Genomic DNA, 12,899 nt, shown 5'->3' on the forward strand with positions numbered 1-12,899 from the left:
GACAGCAGCAATGGGAGGCCGTACAGGGACCCATGACAGATTACGGGCCTAGCAGCAGCATGAGGAGGCGGTACAGGGGCCCATGGCAGATTACGGGCCTGGCAGCAGCAATGGGAGGCCCGTAATCTGCCAGCACCCTATGACAAAATGGAACCCACCAGCAGTGTGAGGAGACCTGAAAGTGGCACATGGAAGAGTGTGGCGATGGAGACAGCAGCAATGGGAGGCCGTACAGGGACCCATGAGAGACTCTGGACCTGGCAGCAGCATGAGGAGGCGGTACGGGGGCCCATGGCAGATTACGGGCCTGGCAGCAGCAATGGGAGGCCCGTAATCTGCCAGCACCCTATGACAAAATGGAACCCACCAGCAGTGTGAGGAGACCTGAAAGTGGCACATGGCAGAGTGTGGCGATGGAGACAGCAGCAATGGGAGGCCATACAGGGACCCATGAGACACTCTGGACCTGGCAGCAGCAAGAGGAGGCAGTACAGGGGCCCATGGCAGAGTGGCGAAGCGTAAGCAGCTTAAATTGAAGGCCATACAGAGGCCTATGTTAAAAATAATAACATGTTTGGGGCATGATCATGGCGGATTTAGTCAGTTGTGTCAGGAACTGGTGGTTTGAAATCCAGACTAATCCACGCCTGATTCATTTTCACAAACGTGAGTCTCTCCACACTTTGGGTGGACAGTCGTGTCCTCCGCGGAGTTACAATACCTCCTGCCGCACTAAACACGCGCTCCGATGCCACGCTACTGGCCGGGCATGACAGCCTTTCAAGGGCAAATTCAGCTAGTTGGGGCCAAAGGTCAAGTTTCGTTGCTCAGTAGTCAAGGGGATTGTCTACCTCGGTTGGCAGGGTGCTGTCCAAGTAGGCCCAAGCCTGTTGTTTGAGGTCCTGCTCCAGGTCCACCTGATGCTGCTGCTACTGCGGCTGGTTAGTAGTTTCCTCACTGCGCTGGTGAAGAAAGCTACTCATCATCGACTGCAGACTGAGGCAGCCGCTGCTGGTGGAGCTACCACTGCTCCTACCACCCCACCCCTCCCCTGCTGCCATGGCAGCGGAACGCGAGCGCACAGGGCCCACAGTGTCTGAGGATGGACGTTGGCGCAGAAAGGCAGAGACCAACTGACTACATAGGTGGTTTTTATAGTACGTTATTTTGGCCTCCCTCTCAGCAGGTGTGAAAAAGGCCACCATTTTTGAACGGTAGCGAGGGTCCAACAAGGTGGACAGCCAAAAGTCATCCCTCTGTCTGATGGTTATTATTCGGCTGTCGCTACGCAAGCAACCGAGCATGCTATGGGCCATTTGTGCCAAGGAATGCGAGGGACTCCCTGCCTCCATCTCCACAGCATACTGCCACGGTGCGTCTGGGTCCTCTGTCTCCTCCTCCTCCTCCTCTACCAGATGCTCCTGCTCCTCCACTCCTGTCCGCTGAGTGGAAAAACCACCCATTTCACTCAATAATTCCTGAGCACCAATGTCCTCCTCTACCTCCTCCTCTTCTTCCTGTCCTGCCCCCACAGGGGTCATGTGGTGTTGAGATCTGTGCGCCACGTCTACCGCACCCTGACCAGCCATTGTTAACAGCATTTGTTCCAGGACGTGCAACAGAGGAATGATGTCGTTCATCCCATAGTCCTGCCGACTCACGAATAGCGTGGCCTCCTCAAAGGGCCTGAGCAAGCGGCAGGTGTCACGCATGAGCTGCCAATGGCTGACATCAAAGTTACACAGGGGAGTACCTTTATCCGCTTGTAACATCAGGAAATCGGTGATGGCCTTTCGCTGTTCGTAAAGGCGGTCTAACATATGTAGGGTTGAATTCCACCTTGTTGCAACGTCACAGCATGAGGAGTCGGTACGGGGGCCCATGGCAGATTACGGGCCTGGCAGCAGCAATGGGAGGCCCGTAATCTGCCAGCACCCTATGACAAAATGGAACCCACCAGCAGTGTGAGGAGACCTGAAAGTGGCACATGGCAGAGTGTGGCGATGGAGACAGCAGCAATGGGAGGCCGTACAGGGACCCATGACAGATTACGGGCCTGGCAGCAGCATGAGGAGGCGGTACAGGGGCCCATGGCAGATTATGGGCCTGGCAGCAGCAATGGGAGGCCCGAAATCTGCCAGCACCCTATGACAAAATGGAACCCACCAGCAGTGTGAGGAGACCTGAAAGTGGCACATGGCAGAGTGTGGCGATGGAGACAGCAGCAATGGGAGGCCGTACAGGGACCCATGACAGATTACGGGCCTGGCAGCAGCATGAAGAGGCGGTACAGGGGCCCATGGCATATTACGGGCCTGGCAGCAGCAATGGGAGGCCCGAAATCTGCCAGCACCCTATGACAAAATGGAACCCACCAGCAGTGTGAGGAGACCTGAAAGTGGCACATGGCAGAGTGTGGCGATGGAGACATCAGCAATGGGAGGCCGTACAGGGACCCATGACAGATTACGGGCCTGGCAGCAGCATGAGGAGGCGGTACAGGGGCCCATGGCAGATTACGGGCCTGGCAGCAGCAATGGGAGGCCCGTAATCTGCCAGCACCCTATGACAAAATGGAACCCACCAGCAGTGTGAGGAGACCTGAAAGTGGCACATGGCAGAGTGTGGCGATGGAGACAGCAGCAATGGGAGGCCGTACAGGGACCCATGACACACTCTGGACCTGGCAGCAGCATGAGGAGGCGGTACAGGGGCCCATGGCAGATTACGGGCCTGGCAGCAGCAATGGGAGGCCCGTAATCTGCCAGCACCCTATGACAAAATGGAACCCACCAGCAGTGTGAGGAGACCTGAAAGTGGTACATGGCAGAGTGTGGCGATGGAGACAGCAGCAATGGGAGGCCGTACAGGGACCCATGACAGATTACGGGCCTGGCAGCAGCATGAGGAGGCGGTACAGGGGCCCATGACAGATTACGGGCCTGGCAGCAGCAATGGGAGGTCCGTAATCTGCCAGCACCCTATGACAAAATGGAACCCACCAGCAGTGTGAGGAGACCTGAAAGTGGCACATGGCAGAGTGTGGCGATGGAGACAGCAGCAATGGGAGGCCGTACAGGGACCCATGACAGATTACGGGCCTGGCAGCAGCATGAGGAGGCGGTACAGGGGCCCATGGCAGATTACGGGCCTGGCAGCAGCAATGGGAGGCCCGTAATCTGCCAGCACCCTATGACAAAATGGAACCCACCAGCAGTGTGAGGAGACCTGAAAGTGGCACATGGCAGAGTGTGGCGATGGAGACAGCAGCAATGGGAGGCCGTACAGGGACCCATGACACACTCTGGACCTGGCAGCAGCATGAGGAGGCGGTACAGGGGCCCATGGCAGATTACGGGCCTGGCAGCAGCAAAGGGAGGCCCGTAATCTGCCAGCACCCTATGACAAAATGGAACCCACCAGCAGTGTGAGGAGACCTGAAAGTGGCACATGGCAGAGTGTGGCGATGGAGACAGCAGCAATGGGAGGCCGTACAGGGACCCATGACAGATTACGGGCCTGGCAGCAGCATGAGGAGGCGATACAGGGGCCCATGACAGATTACGGGCCTGGCAGCAGCAATGGGAGGCCCGTAATCTGCCAGCACCCTATGACAAAATGGAACCCACCAGCAGTGTGAGGAGACTTGAAAGTGGCATATGGCAGAGTGTGGCGATGGAGACAGCAGCAATGGGAGGCCGTACAGGGACCCATGACAGATTACGGGCCTGGCAGCAGCATGAGGAGGCGGTACAGGGGCCCATGGCAGATTACGGGCCTGGCAGCAGCAATGGGAGGCCCGTAATCTGTCAGCACCCTATGACAAAATGGAACCCACCAGCAGTGTGAGGAGACCTGAAAGTGGCACATGGCAGAGTGTGGCGATGGAGACAGCAGCAATGGGAGGCCGTACAGGGACCCATGACAGATTACGGGCCTGGCAGCAGCATGAGGAGGCGGTACAGGGGCCCATGACAGATTACGGGCCTGGCAGCAGCAATGGGAGGCCCGTAATCTGCCAGCACCCTATGACAAAATGGAACCCACCAGCAGTGTGAGGAGACCTGAAAGTGGCACATGGCAGAGTGTGGCGATGGAGACAGCAGCAATGGGAGACCGTACAGGGACCCATGACAGATTACGGGCCTGGCAGCAGCATGAGGAGGCGGTACAGGGGCCCATGGCAGATTACAGGCCTGGCAGCAGCAATGGGAGGCCCGTAATCTGCCAGCACCCTATGACAAAATGGAACCCACCAGCAGTGTGAGGAGACCTGAAAGTGGCACATGGCAGATTGTGGCGATGGAGACAGCAGCAATGGGAGGCGGTACAGGGACCCATGACAGATTACGGGCCTGGCAGCAGCATGAGGAGGCGGTACAGGGGCCCATGGCAGATTACGGGCCTGGCAGCAGCAATGGGAGGCCCGTAATCTGCCAGCACCCTATGACAAAATGGAACCCACCAGCAGTGTGAGGAGACCTGAAAGTGGCACATGGCAGAGTGTGGCGATGGAGACAGCAGCAATGGGAGGCCGTACAGGGACCCATGACACACTCTGGACCTGGCAGCAGCATGAGGAGGCGGTACAGGGGCCCATGGCAGATTACGGGCCTGGCAGCAGCAATGGGAGGCCCGTAATCTGCCAGCACCCTATGACAAAATGGAACCCACCAGCAGTGTGAGGAGACCTGAAAGTGGCACATGGCAGAGTGTGGCGATGGAGACAGCAGCAATGGGAGGCCGTACAGGGACCCATGACAGATTACGGGCCTGGCAGCAGCATGAGGAGGCGGTACAGGGGCCCATGACAGATTACGGGCCTGGCAGCAGCAATGGGAGGCCCGTAATCTGCCAGCACCCTATGACAAAATGGAACCCACCAGCAGTGTGAGGAGACCTGAAAGTGGCACATGGCAGAGTGTGGCGATGGAGACAGCAGCAATGGGAGGCCGTATAGGGACCCATGACACACTCTGGACCTGGCAGCAGCATGAGGAGGCGGTACAGGGGCCCATGGCAGATTACGGGCCTGGCAGCAGCAATGGGAGGCCCGTAATCTGCCAGCACCCTATGACAAAATGGAACCCACCAGCAGTGTGAGGAGACCTGAAAGTGGCACATGGCAGAGTGTGGCGATGGAGACAGCAGCAATGGGAGGCCGTACAGGGACCCATGACACACTCTGGACCTGGCAGCAGCATGAGGAGGCGGTACAGGGGCCCATGGCAGATTACGGGCCTGGCAGTAGCAATGGGAGGCCCGTAATCTGCCAGCACCCTATGACAAAATGGAACCCACCAGCAGTGTGAGGAGACCTGAAAGTGGCATATGGCAGAGTGTGGCGATGGAGACAGCAGCAATGGGAGGCCGTACAGGGACCCATGACAGATTACGGGCCTGGCAGCAGCATGAGGAGGCGGTACAGGGGCCCATGGCAGATTACGGGCCTGGCAGCAGCAATGGGATGCCCGTAATCTGCCAGCACCCTATGACAAAATGGAACCCACCAGCAGTGTGAGGAGACCTGAAAGTGGCACATGGCAGAGTGTGGCAATGGAGACAGCAGCAATGGGAGGCCGTACAGGGACCCATGACAGATTACGGGCCTGGCAGCAGCATGAGGAGGCGGTACAGGGGCCCATGACAGATTACGGGCCTGGCAGCAGCAATGGGAGGCCCGTAATCTGCCAGCACCCTATGACAAAATGGAACCCACCAGCAGTGTGAGGAGACCTGAAAGTGGCACATGGCAGAGTGTGGCGATGGAGACAGCAGCAATGGGAGGCCGTACAGGGACCCATGACACACTCTGGACCTGGCAGCAGCATGAGGAGGCGGTACAGGGGCCCATGGCAGATTACGGGCCTGGCAGCAGCAATGGGAGGCCCGTAATCTGCCAGCACCCTATGACAAAATGGAACCCACCAGCAGTGTGAGGAGACCTGAAAGTTGCACATGGCAGAGTGTGGCGATGGAGACAGCAGCAATGGGAGGCCGTACAGGGACCCATGACACACTCTGGACCTGGCAGCAGCATGAGGAGGCGGTACAGGGGCCCATGGCAGATTACGGGCCTGGCAGCAGCAATGGGAGGCCCGTAATCTGCCAGCACCCTATGACAAAATGGAACCCACCAGCAGTGTGAGGAGACCTGAAAGTGGCACATGGCAGAGTGTGGCGATGGAGACAGCAGCAATGGGAGGCCATACAGGGACCCATGACAGATTACGGGCCTGGCAACAGCATGAGGAGGCGGTACAGGGGCCCATGGCAGATTACGGGCCTGGCAGCAGCAATGGGAGGCTCGTAATCTGCCAGCACCCTATGACAAAATGGAACCCACCAGCAGTGTGAGGAGACCTGAAAGTGGCACATGGCAGAGTGTGGCGATGGAGACAGCAGCAATGGGAGGCTGTACAGGGACCCATGACACACACTGGACCTGGCAGCAGCATGAGGAAGCGGTACAGGGGCCCATGACAGATTACGGGCCTGGCAGCAGCAATGGGAGGCCTGTAATCTGCCAGCACCCTATGACAAAATGGAACCCACCAGCAGTGTGAGGAGACCTGAAAGTGGCACATGGCAGAGTGTGGCGATGGAGACAGCAGCAATGGGAGGCTGTACAGGGACCCATGACACACACTGGACCTGGCAGCAGCATGAGGAGGCGGTACAGGGGCCCATGACAGATTACGGGCCTGGCAGCAGCAATGGGAGGCCTGTAATCTGCCAGCACCCTATGACAAAATGGAACCCACCAGCAGTGTGAGGAGACCTGAAAGTGGCACATGGCAGAGTGTGGCGATGGAGACATGGGCCCCCTGGCCACGCTTGACTTTCTGGCCACATAGTCGACATACGGCTACGTTTACTTCCTCGGGCGGCTTGACGAAAAATTGCCACACCGCCGAGTAGGAAACTTTGCCCCCGCTACTCCTCACTGGCTGACTGCTACTTCCTCCGTGCACACCGGCACCACTACTGGCCGTGGTGGTAGGCTACAGTGGAGCTGGTGCTCTACTCCGTGGCCGTTTGCCTCCACTGACACTGCTGCGACCCTGCTGCCTCCTGGGCAACCCACCGACTGTTTTGCTCGCTGCCAAGCTGGCACCCTCTTCTCCTGATGATGCGGAAGCAATAGCCTGATGACGACGAGGCTGCCAAGTGCGATCAGCCTCATCATCATCAATTAGGGTCTCCGCCTCACTACTAGCCCCCTCGGCTGCGTGTGGGTCAGGAGACAGACCTGTCTCTAGACCGGCTACCGAGCCACTCTCCTCGCCAGTACTTCTTCGCCTGGCTGCTGAAGAGGCGGATGTCTCCCCCCGTTCCTGACCGCCCTCTGTTAGCTCTTCCTCACTGTACAGTGGGGCTGAGCCCACAGCATGCGATACTTCGCTTGGTGAGGGAACACCAAAGGACAGGGGCAGGTAGAGGACACGTGATTTCAGTGGGCTTGCTCCTGGGCCATGCCAACTAACGGTTGTGTCTGACGTACCCACCGACCGTTGGCTGTAGGTGTCAGAGGTGACCTGGGAAGAGGAAGACGACCGAGCCAACCAATCGATGACGGCAGGGTTGTCGGTGGAGACACGACCGCTGGATGACACCAGGAGCACTGGCCTCTGGCTGCGACTAGTGCTGCCTCGACCCTTTCCTCTGCTGCCACGTCTGCTCGCTCCTGAAACATTGCCTCCTCTGCCACTCCTCTGCGTGTTGTCTGACATACTCTTTAATTCAACGATTCTGTGTCCCTGAGTAACAATTCTGTGTCCCTGAGTAACAATTCTGTGTCTGTCCCTTAGTAACAATTCTGTGTCTGTCCCTTAGTAACAATTCTGTGTCCCTGAGTAACAATTCTGTGTCCCTGAGTAACAATTCTGTGTCCCTCAGTAACAATTCTGTGTCCTTCAGTAACAATTCTGTGTCTGTCCCTGAGTAACAATTCTGTGTCCCTCAGTAACAATTCTGTGTCCCTCAGTAACAATTCTGTGTCCCTCAGTAACAATTCTGTGTCTGTCCCTGAGTAACAGTTCTGTGTACCTGAGTAACAATTCTGTGTCCCTGTGTAACAATTCTGTGTCCCTGAGTAACAATTCTGTGTCTGTCCCTGAGTAACAATTCTGTGTCCCTGAGTAACAATTCTGTGTCCCTGAGTAACAATTCTGTGTCTGTCCCTGAGTAACAATTCTGTGTCCCTGAGTAACAATTCTGTGTCCCTGAGTAACAATTCTGTGTCTGTCCCTGAGTAACAATTCTGTGTCCCTGAGTAACAATTCTGTGTGCCTGAGTAACAATTCTGTGTCCCTCAGTAACAATTCTGTGTCCCTCAGTAACAATTCTGTGTCTGTCCCTGAGTAACAATTCTGTGTCCCTCAGTAACAATTCTGTGTCCCTCAGTAACAATTCTGTGTCTGTCCCTGAGTAACAATTCTGTGTCCCTGAGTAACAGTTCTGTGTCCCTGAATAACAATTCTGTGTCCCTGAGTAACAGTTCTGTGTCCCTGAGTAACAATTCTGTGTCTGTCCCTGAGTAACAATTCTGTGTCCCTGAGTAACAATTCTGTGTCCCTGAGTAACAATTCTGTGTCCCTGAGTAACAATTCTGTGTCTGTCCCTGAGTAACAATTCTGTGTCCCTGAGTAACAATTCTGTGTCCCTCAGTAACAATTCTGTGTCCCTCAGTAACAATTCTGTGTCTGTCCCTGAGTAACAATTCTGTGTCTCTCAGTAACAATTCTGTGTCCCTCAGTAACAATTCGGTGTCCCTGAGTAACAGTTCTGTGTCCCTGAGTAACATTTCTGTGTCCCTGAGTAACAATTCTGTGTCCCTCAGTAACAATTCTGTGTCCCTCAGTAACAATTCTGTGTCCCTGAGTAACAATTCTGTGTCCCTCAGTAACAATTCTGTGTCCCTCAGTAACAATTCTGTGTCTGTCCCTCAGTAACAATTCTGTGTCCCTCAGTAACAATTCTGTGTCCCTCAGTAACAATTCTGTGTCTGTCCCTGAGTAACAATTCTGTGTCCCTGAGTAACAGTTCTGTGTCCCTGAGTAACAATTCTGTGTCCCTCAGTAACAATTCTGTGTCCCTCAGTAACAATTCTGTGTCTGTCCCTGAGTAACAATTCTGTGTCCCTCAGTAACAATTCTGTGTCCCTCAGTAACAATTCTGTTTCCCTCAGTAACAATTCTGTGTCTGTCCCTGAGTAACAATTCTGTGTCCCTGAGTAACAGTTCTGTGTCCCTGAGTAACAATTCTGTGTCCCTGAGTAACAGTTCTGTGTCCCTGAGTAACAATTCTGTGTCCCTGAGTAACAATTCTGTGTCCCTGAGTAACAATTCTGTGTCCCTCAGTAACAATTCTGTGTCCCTCAGTAACAATTCTGTGTCTGTCCCTGAGTAACAATTCTGTTTCCCTCAGTAACAATTCTGTGTCTGTCCCTGAGTAACAATTCTGTGTCCCTGAGTAACAGTTCTGTGTCCCTGAGTAACAATTCTGTGTCCCTGAGTAACAGTTCTGTGTCCCTCAGTAACAATTCTGTGTCCCTGAGTAACAATTCTGTGTCCCTGAGTAACAATTCTGTGTCCCTCAGTAACAATTCTGTGTCCCTCAGTAACAATTCTGTGTCTGTCCCTGAGTAACAATTCTGTGTCCCTCAGTAACAATTCTGTGTCTGTCCCTGAGTAACAATTCTGTGTCCCTGAGTAACAATTTTGTGTCCCTGAGTAACAGTTCTGTGTCCCTGAGTAACAATTCTGTGTCCCTGAGTAACAATTCTGTGTCCCTGAGTAACAGTTCTGTGTCCCTCAGTAACAATTCTGTGTCTGTCCCTGAGTAACAATTCTGTGTCCATCAGTTACAATTCTGTGTCCCTCAGTAACAATTCTGTGTCCCTCAGTAACAATTCTGTGTCTGTCTCTGAGTAACAATTCTGTGTCCCTGAGTAACAGTTCTGTGTCCCTGAGTAACAATTCTGTGTCCCTGAGTAACAGTTCTGTGTCCCTGAGTAACAATTCTGTGTCCCTGAGTAACAATTCTGTGTCCCTCAGTAACAATTCTGTGTCCCTCAGTAACAATTCTGTGTCCCTCAGTAACAATTCTGTGTCCCTCAGTAACAATTCTGTGTCTGTCCCTGAGTAACAATTCTGTGTCCCTCAGTAACAATTCTGTGTCCCTCAGTAACAATTCTGTGTCTGTCCCTGAGTAACAATTCTGTGTCCCTGAGTAACAGTTCTGTGTCCCTGAGTAACAATTCTGTGTCCCTGAGTAACAGTTCTGTGTCCCTGAGTAACGATTCTGTGTCCCTGAGTAACAATTCGGTGTCCCTGAGTAACAATTCTGTGTCCCTCAGTAACAATTCTGTGTCCCTCAGTAACAATTCTGTGCCTGTCCCTGAGTAACAATTCTGTGTCCCTCAGTAACAATTCTGTGTCCCTCAGTAACAATTCTGTGTCTGTCCCTGAGTAACAATTCTGTGTCCCTGAGTAACAGTTCTGTGTCCCTGAGTAACAATTCTGTGTCCCTGAGTAACAGTTCTGTGTCCCTGAGTAACATTTCTGTGTCCCTGAGTAACAATTCTGTGTCCCTCAGTAACAATTCTGTGTCCCTCAGTAACAATTCTGTGTCTGTCCCTGAGTAACAATTCTGTGTCCCTCAGTAACAATTCTGTGTCCCTCAGTAACAATTCTGTGTCCCTCAGTAACAATTCTGTGTCTGTCCCTGAGTAACAATTCTGTGTCCCTGAGTAACAGTTCTGTGTCCCTGAGTAACAGTTCTGTGTCCCTGAGTAACAATTCTGTGTCCCTCAGTAACAATTCTGTGTCCCTCAGTAACAATTCTGTGTCCCTCAGTAACAATTCTGTGTCTGTCCCTGAGTAACAATTCTGTGTCCCTGAGTAATAGTTCTGTGTCCCTGAGTAATAGTTCTGTGTCCCTGAGTAACAATTCTGTGTCCCTGAGTAACAATTCTGTGTCCCTAAGTAACGATTCTGTGGCCCTAAAGTCTCTTTGACCCTAACTCTGTCCCTAATACAGAGAGGTCTGTCTCTCTTGAATGACCGGAGGCTAATGGAGAATTCTAAGATGGCCGCAATTTATAGCTCGACCATTACACAGTGCTGGCTGGCTGGCTGCTGATTGGCTAATGCGATCACATGTCATGAATGAATGCATTATGGGTCAGCGCGCCTTGTCTGCGCGCCTTCCCAGAGATCCCCGCTCCGTCGCCACACATGTCGCCGCCATTTTTGGAAAATTTCGATTCGCGCATCCGAAGTCTGCTAATATTCGGATTCGGCGCGAATCGAATTTTTTCTAATCTTCGAAACGAATTCCACTTCGCCAAGTTCGATTCGCTCATCTCTATACATGATCCATAGGTTTAATGAGGTAAATCTTGGCACATACTTAGCTGTATCAGCAACATTTGTGGAAGAGGAGAAGCTACTTTTTTTTTTTCCTGTGAAGTTCTACAGATGGCTCTATGGCTTACAGCACTGTTAATGAAATGTATTCATATCTCTCAGCATTAAAGGAGCAAGCATAATATGAATGCGAGCTGCATATGGCATTACGGTTAGACTTATTTATCAACCAGAAGAAAAACTGCATGGTATTCTAAAGAATTCAGTTTAACTACAGCAATTAGTTAGCAAAGTGGTCTTGAAATGGCAGAATAAGGTTGCTGCACTAGAGAGTTCCACTCCCATGTATTGTACAGTCCAGTCTTCCTCACTCTAATGAAGAAAGCACTATAATATATGTAAGGAGGCAAGAAACCCCAGGGTAGAGGTCAGCCTAACTGTAGTTTGATGATGACGTACTATTTCACTCCACAGACCCGGTTGCCCACGAGGTGAGCACAACCAACATAGCACCAGCCACGGGCCGCATCACATTTCTGCTGCATCTGACTTCCCAACGCTGGACTCCTTCCTCTCACTGATGGAGGAAGGCCCCTGAGACCTGCTCGCTTGCCTCCCAGAGGAGGAAACAGCTTAGATGGTATACCCACCAGACCAGCTGCCATTTTTCAAGCTGGCCACAAAATCTATGTGCTGCTGTAGACTGCAGCAGCACTGGCTGACCCAAATTCAAAGACCATCTTTAGTACACTGACCACCAAACAAGACCTATCTTGGTATCTCCGAGGCCACTTTTGGTTGAAACTTGAGGTCCATGGTATTAACCATCTTAAACATGATTCTTGGCAGAGACCCTACTGCAGAAGTAGAACTAGACAGAGTGCACCGTACCCAAGACATATATCCCCTAGATGTTAACAAACCCAGAGATACCCTTTGCGTGGATTCACTTTTATAATATCAAGGAGGAAATCCTATGTAAAGCTTGGCATATAGGTCCGATTGATTTTGATGGGACCTCTCTCCAACTTCCCTAGCTAGGATCTCGCTGAAAATGCACTTAAAGCGGAGTGCCACAAAAAATAAAAGTCAGCATCTACAAAAACTGTAGCTGCTGACTTTTAAAAAACAGCCACTCACCTGTCCCACGATCCCACGTTGCCCCCGCCGCAGCCTGTTTCACCGGCCGTCCTGTATTTCAGGCGGCGGCATCTTCGTTGTGGGCACCTGGCTGTGACAGCTTGCAGCTTCACAGCCAGGTGCCCACTGCGCATGCATGAGTAGTGCTGCACTTCCTGAAGGGCCCTGTTGTCTTCTGGGACCTGTCATGTGTCCCACAAGACCTCAGGGAGGGAGGGTAGGAGGACAAATTCGGTTTCCCATCGCCTAGGAGATCGCAGCTGAAATGGGAGCGGTTGTCACCTTTGTCTGCATTCTACCATTGTTAACACCCTTGTGGGTATGCTTCAGATCTCTTTAAATTTCCATTAATGAACTCACCAATGACTCTTTCCCTGCACTGTGGCT

This window comes from Staurois parvus, unplaced genomic scaffold (genome assembly GCF_062004578.1).
Source record: "Staurois parvus isolate SC_StPar_1 unplaced genomic scaffold, SC_StPar_1.0 ptg000522l, whole genome shotgun sequence".
NCBI lineage: Eukaryota > Metazoa > Chordata > Amphibia > Anura > Ranidae > Staurois > Staurois parvus.